This window comes from Podarcis raffonei, chromosome 7 (genome assembly GCF_027172205.1).
Source record: "Podarcis raffonei isolate rPodRaf1 chromosome 7, rPodRaf1.pri, whole genome shotgun sequence".
Classification (NCBI taxonomy): domain Eukaryota; kingdom Metazoa; phylum Chordata; class Lepidosauria; order Squamata; family Lacertidae; genus Podarcis; species Podarcis raffonei.
The window spans coordinates 34716974-34723001 of record NC_070608.1 but is presented as its reverse complement, the minus strand read 5'-3'; the positions used below and the strand labels follow the sequence as shown (position 1 = coordinate 34723001).

General features: G+C 42.3%; 1 non-coding gene across 1 annotated transcript; it reads right to left on the bottom strand.

The window, feature by feature from the left end:
- Window positions 1-163: 163 nt before the first annotated feature.
- Window positions 164-256, bottom strand: TRNAY-GUA (transfer RNA tyrosine (anticodon GUA)). Its single transcript has 2 exons — window positions 220-256; window positions 164-199 (listed from the first exon to the last, which is right to left on the bottom strand). It is a non-coding gene; the product is annotated as a tRNA-Tyr (tRNA).
- Between the last annotated feature and the right edge of the window lie 5772 nt (window positions 257-6028).

Genomic DNA, 6028 nt, shown 5'->3' with positions numbered 1-6028 from the left:
ACTCGTGAATTCGCCTTTCTCGGGGAGAAAAATCTATATTAATTAACGACAATACAGTTGCCTTTTAAAACAAACAAACGCGGCATTAAGAAAAGAAATGAATAGCAACACTGCGAAGAGATTTTATACCTGTAAGAGAAGCAAAAAAAGAAAAAGCAAGGTCTCCTTCGAGCCGGAATCGAACCAGCGACCTAAGGATCTCCGTGTGGAACAGCGCCTCTACAGTCCTCCGCTCTACCAGCTGAGCTATCGAAGGGACGTTGAGTTCGCTGTTTCTGTTTTCTGTATACAAAGTCTCAGTATAACTCCTGGAGGGAAAAAGTGCACTGGCTAACGCATTTCCAATTCTTCATTGGCATTTATCACTATGTTTATATATTATTAACAGCCGCGTATGTAAACAATTTAAAATTAAGAGGGGGGGGGGGGTTAGGCTGGTTCTGACGGCAATAGATATAATCATGCAACTGCCAATAGTTCTATAATATCTCTAAAAAGTCATTTCAGTAGTCGACAGTAAATGTGAATTCAGAGGCGGCATTAGGCCACCTGAGCTCAGCCGATGCGTTTTTTGATGTACACTCTGCTGCAGTGAGAAGCAAAAAGCAAGCGCCTGCAACATCCACCCCTTCCAATGTTCTATTAGTTTTTGGGGTACTAACTACAAAAATTATCTTCCTTCAATTAGCTTTAAAGTACTGTATGTTTCTTTTTTAACTTCAACTTCAATGTCATTTGTGCTAGGTAGCTAGTTCACTTCAAATACAACCAACGCTAGAAGCACTATATAAATTATTGTATAAATTACAATAAAATAAAGCTGTAAGGGGTAAGCTGGATGGCTTTTTATTTTATTTTAATTTAATATTTTTAAAGATAAAAATAATGGATATTCCAAAATAAATTATGCTTACCGAGATAGGAACTGCTACAAAACAGAAAACTTATTAAAAGTGAAATCTGTGACACATCTGTTGTGTTACATAGTGCGCTGCCACTACTCAGAATGTGGCTTTTCAACCATTGGCTTGTGCAAATGCAGAGAGATAAGGATTTTGAGCAATCCATCTTTGATGGATGGGATAGCAAGGGATGGGAGCCTCTCATCCGCCATGGATCACATTCTGATGTGCTTCAGTTGTGAGAAGCTGCGCTCACTGCTGGCAAGTGTACCTTGAAGTGCCAGGATAATTAGTAGTGCTACCCAGACATTCAGGAAAACACAAGTGGAGATGATGTTGGCAAGTCATATGCACAGGAAGTGACCTTGGTACAATGTGGTGCCCTCCCATAGCTGTCAACCTTCCCTTTTTTGCGGGAAATTCCCTTATTCCAGTGCCATTTCCTGATGCTTCCCGCTGCTATCCCTGATTGTTAGATATCCCGTAGACTGTCCCTGGGACAGGTGAGGCTGCTGATCCCTTATTTTCGAGGCTGCTGATCCCTTATTTTCGAGGCTGCTGATCCCTTATTTTCGAGGCTGCTGATCCCTTATTTTCAAATCTGAAAGTTGACAGCTATGTGCCCTTCTGGGCCCATCATCTGAATCTGAAATCAAATCATGGTAGTTGTTGAAGCAAGGATCCTTCTTCCAGCTAACAACAAGCCATTGTTTTCAGGACTCCCTCTTCCCTGTTTTCCTCAACTGTTTTCCTGCATTACTCAGGAGCTTCAACATAACTCAGTTCTCCTGTGCCAGTTTTATTGTCCACTGAGGCTGTCATTGTAACCTTTGCTCCCTCTCCTATATTCCAGAGGCCCTTTCCCTTCCAATCATAGCCTCCACGTCTGCTCTTCCTCTTCCTATCTAGGTATGACTGTATTTTTAGATCTGCTCTGAACTTCCTATCTCCATGTGTGTGTGCCTGTGCCTCTCTGATTCTCCCTGTTCAGCTGCACAAAGCTGAGGCCTAGTCGGCCAAGTGAGCCCATTTGGAAAGAATGAGCCAGTGTCATGGGTGTAGCCAAGGGGGGATAGGGAGGGGCAGCTGTCCCCAAATCAATAAAAATCAATAAAAAATACATAGCTGAGGTTCTGCCCCCCCCAAAAAAACAAAAGCCTGCTACTAGCTACACCCATGGCTAGTGTGCCTTCTCACTCTCGTGCCCTCTGTGCTTGCTCCTTTCTGAATGTATGTTGTGGGTGTATCAGTTTATTTGTGATTTTATTTAGCTAATTTTCTCACACTGCTATACACAATACATATGTACTGTTGCTGACCTGGATTCACAGAATTGTAGGGCTGGAAGGGACTCCAATATCGTTTAGTCCATCTCTCTGCAATACAGGCATATGTAGTTGGCCCATATAGGCATTGAACCCATGACCCTGGCATCATCAGCACCATGCAATGGAACTAACAGCTGTTGAAGTGTTAAACGTGTCTATTTTGATTCATGTCAGTGTGCAATAAACAACCCCATTTTTAAGACCTATATGAATTTACATTTCTTATTAGATCTGCCATGATGCAGTACTGCCACTGTCCAAAGGTTCACAAGAGTTCTGTAACAGGTGTCTACTGAGGAAGCTTGCTTACAGGATGTTAGAAGTGTTTGAATACTGAATCATTCAAAATGTTTTTCAGTAAGTGTTTGCAGCTTTTTGCAAATACTTGATAACTACCGGTACATTTTTCTGTTCTAGCAATATTTCAACTACATTTTTTTAAATCTAGCAATATTTCAATTCCACATTTCCAACAACTGAGTCGTGCATTTAGTGGAGGAACTGCAGCTGTTTAAAGTCTGCTGACTACAGATAAGGCTGTACTATGTTGCTCAATAAGCTGAAAGTTTCTAGTTGAGATCCAAAATATTTTGAATATAGAACAGGATGCATTTTGTGAAGTTCTATTCCACTGCCTTTATAAAACAAACAAACGAAACAAAACCCTATTTTGATAGGATAGCTTGCAGTACAATACACATATATGCCTGCCAGGGAAACAGCTATACAGCCTCAGATGGATATTGTAACTCATGAATTATGGCCATTTCTATTTTTGAACGTTTTATGCAGACTCATGAGTTACATGTTCCATAAACAGGATGGAGGAGTTTCCAGTATGGTCAGCTGAGAGGGGCATGAGGATGACAAGATGTTATTTAAACCACTAACCTATGGAAAGGCCTCAGCAAGTAAGCGTGAGGTGGGTAAATATCAACACTCTCAAGCCTTTCAGATGGAATTGGTAGCCAGTTTGTGCTAATGGAGAATCACTGCACTAGTCATAGAGATTACAGCTAACTCAAGCAAACTACAACTCCCTGTATGTTGCAACATTCAAAGGTGTTCCCTAACAACAATTTGGCCCAGTGAGCCACTGCACCAAGGGTGCGGCTCCAAGAAGCAGATTCTAGTACCTATAGAAAGGGGAAATTCATCCTGACATTCTGGCAACAGGACCTAACTTATTGTAGGCAGGCAGGGACAGCCATCAATATGTGCTGCAAGGGGCTGTTGTCTCCTCTCCATTCTTGCCAATGCTGCAAGAACCATTCTGGGCTCCTCACATGGCATTCTACATGCCTTTCTGTGGCTATGCTTGCCAAACATAGGATTATGTTCACGTTGCAATGAATAAGGCACTGCAGCCCACTCAACCAACTGAATTGGATGCCCAGCTGACATCCACAACACACTTCAGCTGCAGCATTGGGCAGAATTCTGTTACAGTGGTACCTCGGGATACATACACTTCAGGTTACATACGCTTCAGGTTACAGACTCCACTAACCCAGAAATAGTACCTCAGGTTAAGAACTTTGCTTCAGGATGAGAACAGAAATTGTGCTCCGGCAGCGTGGCGGCAGCAGGAGGCCCCATTAGCTAAAGTGGTGCTTCAGGTTAAGAACAGTTTCAGGTCAAGAATGGACCTCCGGAACGAATTAAGTACGTAACCAGAGGTACCACTGTATCTTCAAGGAGACTGAAGCACAATTCTAAGTGCAGCCATCCACATTCACTTGGAACACATCACCCAAATGCAGCACCACATGACATTTGTAGATTCAACTCCCCAATGATTACACCCATGCAATTCTAGACAAGCTGTCAGCAGCTTACTGTACTTACTAGCAGCTAAGAGCAGGCTGGGGAAGGGGGGTGGGGGGAGTTTTCCAGGCTTGTAGTCATGTGTTCCATATCATGACATTTATGGTTATCTACTTATGTCCCCCAGCAGATTTTGATTATTCTCTGTATTGTTATTATTATTAAACTAGGTATCTTTTAGAATGGTTTTCATTATACATTAGTACTTGACTAGTCCTAAATGAAAATGTTTTGATATATAATTATAGCTAAGCAAAGATTAACAACTCTGAATTAATGCATTTTCTTCCAAATAAGGATCAGGAAGTGAACCAGGAAGTGACCTATACAGAGAATGAGACAGTTCTATCCAATATATTTTGTATCCTTCTGTTTCATCCACTCCATTCTATCTCACCTGGTTGGCAGTTCCTTCTGTGGCAGTATGTCATTCTTGCATTGAGCTGTTAGCAGGTGGTTTGGGGGTAGCAGCTGCCCTGCTTAGGGATTTTCCCTACCAGTTCTTTCCACTGTTATCGTTTGTGCCTGCCTCAAGGTTACCCCTTACGTCTACTGGTTCATCTCACGTAGTTTGAGTGGTGCGGTTTTGTTTCAGCTACATGTACAGGAAGACTCCAGTGTTGCTATAGATACTTGTAAAACACTTGTCCTTCAAAGAAAGAAAACAAGACTATACACCCTTTTCATTAATCTGCTTTTCGCATAGGCACCTAGGCTGTTCTGCACACCCCTTTTAACTCAGGGTGGGAAAACTGTGACATGGAGAGGCCTTGTGATGGGGTGCTGCTGCTCACCTGATCTACAGTGCTTACTTACTGTTGCTTGCTGTGAAGTAGAGAGGCCAGGAGATGGCAATGTCCATACAGGGGAAACATACCTGTTGGAGCGCTCCACTGGTGCACTTGCACTTCACTGATTTCACTGATTCCTTGCCCCTTTAGGTTGCACTATCAGCTGCACCACATGCACCCAGAGAATCAGGTGAACAGTGGCACACCACCATGCCATCTGCTACTGTCAGTGACCCTTCAAGTGTTGGTCTCCAGTGCTCATCAGCCGTAGCCAGCATGGCCAATGGTTAGGAATGATGGAAACCAGTCCAGCAACTTCTGAAGGGCCACAGGTTCCTCATACATTTTTAGCTCATGAACTAGCCATTCCGCCTTGACCCTTTGCCCACATCCTGTAATCCAGAAAATCTCCTGGAGGTATGCTTCTCTGAAGTGAAGCAAATTTAAGACTAGCCAGGTATTAATGGATACAGTCTGTAAGTTCCCCATGCAAATTTCTGGGAGGACGAGAGTACAAACCCGATAAATATTTCGAAGCAGAATCTCCACAGTCTCTTTCCCGCCTCTTAATCCAGTAGTCTGAAAAATAGGTGCCATCAGCCTTATTTACATTTGCTCTTCTGCTTGCAATCCTGGGAGATAATCATTAAAACATACTGGCTACACCAACATTTGACCTCTCATGTGGTCAATAAAAAATAAAATTAAAATTCCAGAAGTCGCAAGCACTCAAGGTATGGGAAGTGATGAATCGCATCCAACTCTACATAATTTACTCCCACTATAAATTAGGCAGACACTATCCCCAATATGTCCTGGATGCCTGGTTAAAATATTTTAGTCCAGGCCTTTGCACCATTAATGTTGTTTTTGCAGTTTAATATCAGATGTGTAATGTAGGTTTTTAATGTTTTGTATGCTTTCATTTTGTTAAGCTGCTTTGGGACCCAGATGGCGACAAGTGAAATATGATTTTAAAAAATAAATTCATGGACACAGTTATGGAAGAACAGCTTGCAGTTCCGTTCAGGTGAAAACCTGGGTTGCTGCTCGCGTGTGGCTCACTTCCACCCAGCCATAACAGCTAACTCTGACAAAAGACAGAAAAAGCTGGCCTTTGCCCACAGTACTAATAACAATAATGTTGGTATAGAAATTAGGAAAAAGTTGTTTAGCTTAT